General features: G+C 40.7%; 1 protein-coding gene across 3 annotated transcripts in view; it reads left to right on the forward strand.

Annotated features, from left to right (window-relative positions):
* sdk1a (sidekick cell adhesion molecule 1a) overlaps window positions 1–12022 on the forward strand; it is a 1556037-nt gene that overhangs the window by 510633 nt on the left and 1033382 nt on the right. The gene's annotated exons all lie outside the window — the stretch shown is intronic.

Here is a 12022-nt window from a genome sequence, read left to right on the forward strand (position 1 = left end):
GGTTGGCTATAATCTATATATATAATTCACTAAGGCAAGACAACCATGGAAAGCACGCCGGAAGGGGCGTGGATTCACTGAGCCCGACAAGTAAGACACCTATGGCGCACGCAGGGAAGAGCCACGCCCACCAACTCCTGGCAGCTCCGAGCCACGTTCACTGTGCATAGAGGCATGTTTCTCGCGGAGGTGAATCGCCATATGCAGCGTGTAAAACGGTTTTCGAGGGGTATCTCATGGGTTTTCGGTTACGACGCTGTGTGTTGGTTCGTTCCGTGCATTGTTACAATGTTGCTTTTCTTGATGATTTATTACATTACCGATTTTTCAAATGTTCATTTTCTCCCTGTGTTTAAAAATCATTAAAAAACCGGCCTGATTATGCGGCGTATGGTACGCCGCGGGTTGGCTAGTTAGTTATAATTAACTCTCCTCAAAGTTTTTGATCTTTTTATATACTTCCATAGTCAGTCATTTTCCATCCCGCTATATCCTAACACAGGGTCACGGGAGTCTGCTGGCAGCAGGGTGGCGCAGTGGTAGTGCTGCTGCCTAGCATTTAGGAGACCTGGGTTCACTTCCCAGGTCCTCCCTGTGTGAAGTTTGCATGTTCTCCCTGTGTCTGCATGGGTTTCCTGTGGGTACTCTGGTTTCTTCCCACAGTCCAAAGACATGCAGGTTAGGTGCATTGGTGATTCTAAATTGTCCTGTGCATGTGCTTGGTGTGTGGGGGTGTGTGTATGCCCTGTGGTGGGCTGGCACCCTGCCCAGAGTTTGTATCTTCCTTGTGCCCTGTGTTGGCTGGGATTGGTTCCAGCAGACCCCTGTGACCCTGTAGTTAGGATATCGCGGGATGGATGATGACTGACTGTAGTAAATCTCTCTCACTATATATATATATATATATATATACAGTATATATTTATATATATATATATATAAAATCCAACGTCTGCCTGTATGTCTGTTCTCTTTTCATGAGAGAACTACTTAACGGATTTAGATCGGGTTTTTTTCTATAATTTGTTTGAACATTCCCATTGATTTTGCAACTTCTCTCATCGCACTAAGTATCACAGAGAGAGAGAGGCTGCGGACTGATAGGACGGGGAAGCGGGACCTCAGGAGTAGGGATCTGGGTGGCCCTCACCACACTTACGCACCAGCCTCCATTCGAGTCGCTCTACGTCTCGCCACATGTTGGAATGCAACTTGCCGCCACTTAGCTAGCGATACCTGTTTGTTCAGCAGACATTATCATCTAGATATTGTTAAGGAGTAATGTTTGACGTTTTTGAGAGAGAGAGATCAGAGCTACGTGTGTTTTAGAGGGTTGCTGCTGATTGGCAAAGATATCACGGCCTCGTGCTTTTCTCTCCGTGCGGGAGACGCTCTCCTGTCAGAGCTGAACATGATCAGATATAGTGGCAACATTTGACATTTAGCATAGCTACCTTCTGCTTAGCCAGAATTACATTTTGTTACATTTTTTTTATTGATTTTTAAAGTTTGACGTGTTTCATCACTATGTGGGTGGAGCCACGGGAGACAGCTAATCATAAATAACAACAATTTTACACTTCAGGTCAAAGGGGATGTAACATATGAGGGATATAGCAGTGAACAGGAGACATTTTGTTAAGGCCTACTGTACATGATAAAGAATATAAAGGGGACAATAGAGTAACTCAAGGACCCTAAGATGACAAGGCCCTAGAGCTGTCATCTCTCCAGTGGTGTCTACGCCTGATGAGCAGGGTGGCCACTGATTGACTGTGTAGGTGTTCATTTAGGTGTCACGTTATGCCAGTTTTATTGGAGTTTTGCATTGTTGTTATTACCCCTAACTTTTACAAATCTCCAGAATGGCAACATCTTGCAGTGCAACATAAAAAGTAGAAATGTTTGCCCTCTGCAGCATCTCCCATTACTTCACTGCACGCAAGTAGCACATCCTCCCGAAGCTGCTCAATCTCTCAGTGTACTCACAGACACAGCCATTAATACGTTTGTTTAATCAAAAGTAAAAGTATATATATATATATATATATATATATATATATATATATATATATATATATATATATATATAAATTTGAACAGCACGCTTATTTTACCCACTTGGCTCTCTGATGCACTCACGGTAATTCATCAGTGCTCTGGAGCTCATCCAATTTTGTTTTTTAAAGTGATCACTTTAAAGAGTCTCTTTTCCACCAGCGGCGACATCGCTCGCACTGCATTTCTCGGCCATTTGGCACTCAAGGGTACAATTACTTCAAATCACGGACCCGAAAGCTGCAGACAAAGAGGACCTCAGTCGCCAAGTGCTAACCGATACAAACACTAAGTGACACGCACGGGCTGAGCGGACACGCTTACCTGTTTTGTCTGCATGTGTCTTTAACCATAGCCTGCTTATTTCATGCATGGAAAATGGCCTTCTTCATTACTTTCAAACACTGTTTAGAGAAGGACTTAAAGGTAGCTTGTAATTTTTTACTCAGGTTTTATTTTGTTGACAAGAGGGCAGTCAAGCAGAACAAAGTTGAATTTCTGGCCTCTTCACTGCCCTTGTTTTTATTTTTTTATTTTTTCCTGCACTGCAAAAAAATGAAACCAAAGCAAGTGGAGAAATATTTATTTAATGACATAAAATCTTGTTTCCCTCCCCCCCCCCCCCAAAATGTATTTATGAGTATATAGCTTACGTTAAGAAATAATTTTGCTTACCTCATTGGCAATTTTTTTTTGGCTAAATAAAAGCAAAACAACTCTCATTTTAAGTTTTTATTGTCTATTTTTTGCATATGCATTTTTTTTAGTGTGATTTCATCTCCTGCCCCAAAGGCTATAAGAGCAGAGACACCAAAGTCTCTTAAGCTGCTGCGAACTAAAGTTCTGTCCAAGGTTGATTGCTGCCTTGGATTGGCAGCTGCACACCAAAGACAAGCCATGGCTTAAGAAATGGATAACATTTCAGAATTAAAGAATATTTTCTTTTTGTAATACGTTAACTCTGCTGTATAATGTTGCTGTATAATTTCTCTAAAAATAATTGCCTGTATAATTGAATTGATATTGTAAAGAACTGGGTGTGCGAGAGCTGGAGAAATGGAATTAGCACTCAAGGCGGTACTGATGGCAGTTAATTGCTGAAACCGCCATCTACTCCCTTGGTCACTCTTTACTGCCACTCTGATCATCTGTGGCTCCATGTACTCCCACCTGCTTTGTCCTGTGCCTGCTCATTCATTCTGTCGGCCCTGCATCACAACACTCACCAAGAGGCAGTGGCAGCAATATTCTGTCATGCTGCCCTCACTTGTACCAGCCAATCCAATGCCAAGACAGTGCTCTATCCATGTGCCCTCATTCCATGACCGCTATGGCTACTTCGCCCCTTGTGCCCACCTGAGAAACGTGTTCCCCTTAGCCCTGGACTGCAGAATTTATAATATTATTGTTATTGGAATATTGTATGCACTTGAAGATATGCGATACTATACTGACAAATAACTTGCATTAGAAATCATCATCTCCATACTGAGCATAATATCACTTACTGTACGCTTACTGTTAGAGTGAGCAAAATCTATTAGGACACTATACTAATGCTGGCTTGACTCTCATAACTGCCTCATGGCATGGATTCCACAAGATGATGGAAACATTCCTTTGAGATTCTGGTCCATGTTGACATGATTGCATCATGCAGATTCTGTAGATTTGTCAGCTGCACAGTCATGCTGTGAATCTCCTGTCCCACCACATCCCAGTGATGTTGATATGGAATCAGATCTCCTGGCTGGGAAGGCCACTGAAGAACACTGAACCTTTTGTTATGTTCATGAAACCATTTTGAGATGACTTGTGCATTGTGTCATGGTGGATTATCCAGCTGGAAGTAGCCATTAGTAGATGGTGTAATAACAGGCAGAGATCTTGAGAAATGTTTGGGGAATTTGTACCCTGCATACTTGCTATATGGTTTCGAGACATGGTGTCTATCCAGTGATCTGAGATGAAGACTGTTCTCCTTTAGTACTGGGTCTCTTCAGAGAATCCTTGGGTACCGCTGGTTTGACTTTGTCCCAAATGAGGCACATTATCTGCATTGTGAGGGAGCATCAGTTACACACTATGGCCATGTGACACAATTCCTCGAGGGTGATCTGTCTCGCAGGATTCTCATTGTTGAGGACCCGAGTGGCTGAACCATGACAAGGGGACACCCACGTAATGACGTAAGGGTCATTTCTGGAGGGGGGGACTGGACCATGTGTCTGCCTGGGGGGTTGCCAACCAGGATCCCGAGCTGTTTTGTCGTGTGATGGGTGCGCCAACGTGTTGTACCAGTGCATGCTCCCCAACCTGACCTGACCTGATACTTGAAAATATGCAAAAAAAAAATGACGTCTTTACAAACAACGAGTGTGAAATGAAAATGATATTGATAGGCAAGATGGTGGATATAAATGTTGGAGACAGGAAGAGGTGAGAACTAGTGGGACATCAAGTGGAAATGATGTCATCAGGAGGGGGGATTTTGGTAGGTGGAAGTGTTGTCATTAGGAGGCGGGTTATGTAGAGGGCGTGCTAAGAGAAAAGAGGCGACAGTATTACTGGACAGTGCCACCTCTCGGCTCGGCTGAGAAACGTTTATTTTCAAGCCTGTAACCTACCTCTTAATCTCACATGCGTGACAATGGCTAAATTGTGAAGGGACACACATGGCCAGCAACAAAACAAAATAGCCTGTGGAATTCAAATAATGATTGATTGGTGTTAACAGGCCCAAAGTGTACCAAGAAAACAGCCTGGACTGTCGACACAAGACAGGTTGTGTCCATGAAGTCATGGTTTCAGCACTAAATTCTGACCATACCCTCTTTACACCTCACCAGGTTAGGTTTTTCCAGCTCCCACTCTCTTTTCTTGGCTGACAGGAGTGAAACCCACTGTGGTCTTCTGCAGTTGTAGTCCATCCACCTCAACGTTCAACGTGCTGTGCATTCTGAGATGCTGTTCTGCTCACCACAGTTGTACAGATTTGTTATCTGAGTTACCAGAGCCTGTCAGTTCAAACCAGTCTGGCCATTCACCTTTGACCTCTCTCATCAACAAGGCACTTCCATGTTCAGAACTTCTGCTTCCTGGATATTTTTGATTTCTTGCACCAGTAAACTCTAGAGATTGTTGTGGGTGAAAATCCCAAAATCAGCAGTTACAGAAATACTCAGACCAACTTGTCTGACACTAACAATTATGCCACAGTTGAAATCTCTGAGATCACATTTTTCCCATTCTGGTGTTTGATGTGAACGTTAACTAAAGCTCCTCACCTGTTTCTGCATGGTTTTATACTCTGTGCTGCTGCCTCATGATTGGCTGATTAGATAGTTGCATGGATAAGCAGGTGTTCGGGTGTTCCTAATATTTTTTTCATTGAGTGTACAATTTAAGTGTTAACTTAACACTTGTGGTTTTGTTTTATGGTAAAATGCAAACTGATTTAATTTATTTCCAAAAACAGAGAGTTAAAATTGTGAACTTGTTTAACTTAAAAAGATAACATAATCCTTGAAATGAATGAGGTGCCCACTTGACTTCTGTAACTTGGAGTGGATGGTAAAGTCAGGCCACTGGTATTAATGACACTTGAGTTGAGTTTTGAAACAAAGTACTTGACTTGCATCCCAGAAAATATGAATAGCGAATGAAAGAATGCAGTTGTAGGCAGAAACTGTCAAATTATAATTTTTCCGCAACATTGTTTTGTTTCCTATCCATGGGACAAGTTCGGATGTGGAGTTGGTGTTTCTGCAAATTGGCATGAATCTGCTCCAAAAATGATATTGGGACTTTGCAGCTCTCTGTACATAGCTCACCATCTTCTGTACATCCGAAGATGAAACACTAGTCATATATAATCAGTCACTTTATTACCCAATTGATAAAATAACCCTTTTTAATAACTACAAGACATAATAGATGTCCAGAAGAGACACAATTTTTGTTCTCTTGATTAAGATAAGAAGAACTGCACAAGAGCAGTGCAGGGGTTTGTGCCCTCCTAGTATGGCAACACACTCCACTTTAGTTCATGTCACATAGATGACTTTTCCAGCGATTTTCAGTCATAGCCTTCATTTATATAATCTTAGCGAGTCGGAGGCAGTTGGTGGTTTGCTCCCATCAAACACATAATGTGACGTTCCCAGCGACTCACACCAGCTAGTCCATAACTTCCTGCATTTTGTTTGACTTTATCTTTTATCATAGGGGTGGGCTCTGTGGGCATGACAGCTGACAACTAGTGAATATTCATCAGGAAGTACAATGAACATCGGGCAGTGACAAGGAATGACATGCAGGTGTTTTGGACCTCACAAACAGATAAGAAGCTCATCTGCATGATGTGTCATGTTTTACATACGACAAAAGAATAGAAAAAAAGAATGAGATTGCAGCTGAATCACAGCATCCATTCACCCTTCATACAGCACCGGCTCCTTCAGGCAGTACGCCTTTGGCTGTCAGAAAAGGGGCAAACTCGACTGGGCTAGAATGTTGGCACACTGTTTCTAAATTAGATGAGCCCAGTGATTTTTATTCATGTAGATTGACATGGTTTCCAGATTGGCGAGACTGGTCAGGAAGTTTGACATACCCAATGACTATAGTAGAAGCTGCTGCAATATGACAGAGGTGCTTGTCCAAGTAAAACCAATCTGATTAGAGTAAATATCAGAAATGTTTCCAGGCAAATGACCTGAAATTGACATCTCTGTTTCTTGTAATTACTGATATTCTCCTAATCTCTCTGGAGCTCACAGTCAGGAGGAGATTTAATATTGTCAAATCACTAGGTTATCATTCACTGTAGGAAAAGCTTCTTTGCTATCCATAAGTAAACAGGTGCCTTGAGGTCCTGTCAGGCTTGACAGCATGATGGTGCAATTCTGTGGGCCCTTAGGAAACTAAGGTAGTGAAGCAGAAGTTGAATTTCCTACTCTTACTGACCCACACCTTGACATTTCACTGTCAGAGTCTCGGACTACTTCAGAAATAGAAAGATGACATTTTATATAACTTTCTCAGTTACAGTATATGAAGCACACTGTTCTCTTGTCTATTCAGTTTCTGAAGCTGGGTTATGGGTGAATTGAAGTACTTCCTTGCAAAATCAAATATATGCAGACCTTCGCTCTATCATTCATCTATTCATTTTCTTCACCTGCATGGGTCATCACAGAGTTGTGGTCTGTTCCAAAACACATCTGTGAATTTCCCCTTGGGATTAATAAAGTATCTATCTATCTATCTATCTATCTATCTATCTATCTATCTATCTATCTATCTATCTATCTATCTATCTATCTATCTATCTATCTATCTATCTATCTATCTATCTATCTATCTATCTATCTTATTTTAAACAGCAACAGCTCTCCTTCCTATAAGACAAATTTCAAATCTCTACAATAATCTGATAGGCATCACATTGGGATGTGAGTGAAAATCTGTATAAACACTACAAGAATGTGCAGACTCCATACCTACTGTGGCTAAAGTTACAGGAGACATAGAACAGAAACACTCACCACTTTGACACTGTAATGAAGATGAAATTGAGGTTTCTTCAGTTTATTAAGTAAGAATAATAATATTTTATTTTAGGACCAGTAACGGCGCACTGCACGTTACACTTGACTTGAGCATTCCTAGTTTTTATCCTCTTTCTCTGTATATTTAGCATTCATTTGCTCAGAGGTTGATGTGCTTGCTGCTTCGTGAGCAACTCTTCTTTTCTCCACCCCAGTGGCCCGCTTCTTCCCTTCTTTCATTGGCATCTTTTTGCGTTAAAGCTAATTAAGTCATTGTTTGTGTTGCAATTACTTACTACATTTTCCTTAATTTTTCACTTAAGCTCTTCAATCTGCCTCAAGAATGATTTAAGATATGAAAAGGTAGGGGAAGTGATGGTGAAGGTGGTAGGGATGAGAACGGCATCCGTACGCATGCACCGCACAGCCACCCTGCTGGCTGCTGCCGAGAGTTGATTCTACAATAAAATAAAATAAAAATTAAAAAAGGAATGACCTTGGAGGTCAATCATCACCTCGAAAGCGGATAGTGGACATCACGTAGTATATGTGTACCAAATTTCATGTCAACAGGTCACACGGTTTGAGAGTTACAGGTGATTTAAAATCCTGGACAGACAAACTAACAGCCACGGTAGCGTATTATATATAAAGATTATTTTACATGTAGCTTTAAAGTGAATAAACTGTGTGACCAAGACTTTAACTACATTATAGAGCTAATAAGGAAAATTAACATTATTTTTAATTGTGTGTATTTAAAAAAATGTTTAGTAAAAAGATCGGGAGAAGCAAAACACAGGGACAGAACTAGAAGTCCGGGCAAGCAGGTGACTAACTCACCTGTGTATCATACTGTCAGGGGGGACCAGGGGCCTGATGTATGAATGGTGTGTACACACAGAAATGTTGCACAAGAATTTTTCCACGTTCAAATCGCTATGTATAAAGCCTACACTTGGTGTAAAGCCACACAGTTTTCCACGGTACGTCATACCTTGTCGTACACAAGTTCTCCACTCGGTTTTGCAGACTGGCGGCACCCAGCATCAAAGCAGTGCTACTGTTCCTGTGGGGTTACCTTTTATTTCTTAGAACCACATTTCTGATGCAGCTTTATAAATACACTGAAACTAACCGCATATTGCTTATTAGTGTAATGCATCTGATTATAATTAACCTGTAACAATATAATGGTCCAGGGAATAGCCATAATATTCCAAATACCATAACTGCTTTAGCGTTGTTACTCTCACTGCACCATCTTCTTCTTCTTCATTTTCTTCTTTCAGCTGCTCCCTTTAAGGGTTGCCACAGCGGATCATTTTTTTTCTTATTACTCTCACTGCACCACTTGGAATATTTATATCACTGTATCTGAATAGGGAATCACAGCAGTAGCTGATCGGAAAGAGAATTATCGGTATACAGCATCAGGCACACGCTGCCTCAGCCACGGCAAAACATTTCAAAGCCTTTCCTGTATGGACCTCGCGGTTCAGAAACAGTTTAATCCCAAGAACTATAAACGCACTCAATCAATTGCTCCTTGTAGAACTGTTTGTACTTATAAGTACAATTTACTTACTGTAAACTTGCACTACAGTTATAATATTGCACAACCTGCGCCACTTTATAAAGCGCGTATTTACATATGATGACAGTATCATTTTTAAGATGAAATGCAGCAAAATATGCTGATTGTATTATACAGATAAAACTTTAACTTTCTTTAAATAATCTGTATTGTTAATAATTAAACATGTGAGGACACGGTGCCGCAGCGCTAGCAAGTTCACGTATTGTTCCTTCCTCGCGCTGTATATTTGCTGAGGCAGGCGTGACACTGGAAGGATAGATGAATAGAATAATTAAACACGTACTATGAAGATATTTCAATGTTCCTTAAACGTTTTGAGGAATCGTCGTTGTAAGCTTACAGATGGCTTAATGTCTATTACAGAGCTGATTGTGTGGTGATTGGGTATTTGGGGAAAGAAAAGTAAGGACAGGAATTGGAGGTTAGTACGTTTGAATGAGACAGTACTGCTACAATAAATTATTTCATTGAAGGTTGCACATGGCGCAGAAGCATCTTGTGTGAGACATGAACAATCACTGCACCACCGTGTTCCCATGTTTAATAACATGCTTTCATTCCAATCATCATGAAGATATCACGTATGCATCTCAGTATTTTAATTAATCAGAGAGCTGTAATATCATGAATGTAATGGATTCTGTGTCCTGTTGGAGAAAGAGAAAGAATGGAAGCACGTAATGATTCACTCACATAGAGCACATTGAAGATCAAATACTTTTGTATTTGTGCTTTTTTCCCGTCTGCCTATTTTTTTGTCTGTACCCTAATAAGCTCAGACGGTGGGCTACAACTTGCCTTTTCACGGCGACTTTGATATGTGACAACTTCTTATTTATTTTGGGCACTGTGCGAATTTGTGAACTTGAGCTTTCGAGTTTCTCCAACACGCTATGTTAGTCGATCGGCTTCCATTGTTTATATTGTTTATACCACTGTTTAAATCAACAAATAGTATGTTTCTCTTTTTCCTCCACTTGGTATTCGCTGAACTTCTTATATTTTCCCCCGTGCTTTTTCCCATTGTCTTTTCACAGAACGCTGAGCTTAAGGGCTGTTTATATTGATTTGCATATTCAAAGAAGCGTAACTCTGGGAGGAATTGGGGCAAGACAGAAAGCGCATGCACGTGCGTTAGTTTTCATGCTGACCGGGATTTATGGAGCGGAAGAACTTGGAAGATGGAGTACGCACAGATTCCTACATCTGGATTTTTCTGTGCGTAAGCACATTTTGGCTTTTGTGCTTATGTCAAGTTATAGTGCGAATTCTATGCACCATGTTATACATGAGGCCCCAGATGAGGAGGATGAAATGTAAATGAAGACTAGCGAGTAAGGTAGAAGTCTAGAAGACATTGTGGGCCAAGTTTGAGATCACTCTAAAAACGGGATCGGTTAGATCTGCTCTTCTTTTGAACCATCAGCTAAACAAATTGATGGGGATAACAAAGTGTTTTAATAGAGTGTTGAAATCTGAGATTCAAATAGATGTACAAATGACTAGGAATTCCAGGAAAATATGGAACTGCAAAACCAAAAGTTAAGAAGTGTTTTCATTTGTTAGAATGTTTGTGTTTGGGCTCAGATAAACTAACCAGTGTGTATATGCTTGTAAGAATTTGTGAAATAGGAGCTGCTGGATGGTTTTTTTTGTTTATCTAGTATCTCAGAAATAGCTTAAAATAATTTCAGGTTGACAGGGAGAAAGATTAAGGGTAACTTTTTAGATTTCCATTTTGGCATATACAGTATAATGTACTGTAAACAGCCAACAACCCGTGGTATAAAAGAAAGCACCTCTATTGGCATGATGTAGATGCTATACAGCTCTTGAGAGGAGCAAGCAGACTTGAGGGGTGATGCACAGCATTTAACAAGAGAAACGCAACCTTGGTAGGACAGAGAGAGAAGGTGTAGGCAGTTCTGAAGCTACGTCAAAATATTCTCTATCCGGGGACGAAAGCATGATTCCACTCACAAAGATAAAAATGTGCCTCAATGAATGAGAGAAAGGCTGCTTCATGAAGGTGTATATATATTTAGGGGACACCTTAGTTGGATTAAGAAGAACAGAGTCTTTAAATTACACAGACTTCTCTCTCTTCTGATTACACATGGGGTATGAAACTAATGAATGAAACTAATCTATCCATCCATTTATTTTCAGGTTCACTTAATCCAGTACGGGGGCTTCGTAGCATCAGAAGCTAAATGGGCACTAACCCTCTACAGTGTGCTAGCACATCAGATGGCACAAATGGTCACATTTTTGTGATGCATGAAGTTACCCATATTCTGGTGAGAAAACCCACTTAGATTAGGGAGAATATCCAAACTGTACATTGGAAGTGACAAGGCTGTTACCTTAAACCATTTCCTGAAGCTCTGAGGTATCACTGTTTATCACTGCGGTGCCATGCCTCCACCTATGAAAGATGGTATAAAATGAAGTTGATTAAAAGAAGAAATTTCACTTTGCAATGGTGCATTTTCTGTGCTGTCCTCCAGCACACACTTTTAAAGCATATTAAGCTATTTATTGGGCACTCATCAAGATCCAGGCAGTGATGTGCTAGAGGGTTGTCAATGCATTGTCCTGGCTCTGTGGTAATAGATGGTATTATGTGGCATTCAGGAAATGAAGAAGTCTGTCTTTCCTTAACCTCTGACTCTGATTACCCATTTCACTTCATGTTTCTGCCGTTTATATTCCCATTTATATCCTGGGAACATTCCTCATAGTTAAGTAGCAACAGGTGACCCTAAAATCCTGTGCTTGCTCTGAATACTGCAGCTAAAGTACCACTAGT

Source organism: Polypterus senegalus, chromosome 13, assembly GCF_016835505.1.
Source record: "Polypterus senegalus isolate Bchr_013 chromosome 13, ASM1683550v1, whole genome shotgun sequence".
NCBI classification, from domain to species: domain Eukaryota; kingdom Metazoa; phylum Chordata; class Cladistia; order Polypteriformes; family Polypteridae; genus Polypterus; species Polypterus senegalus.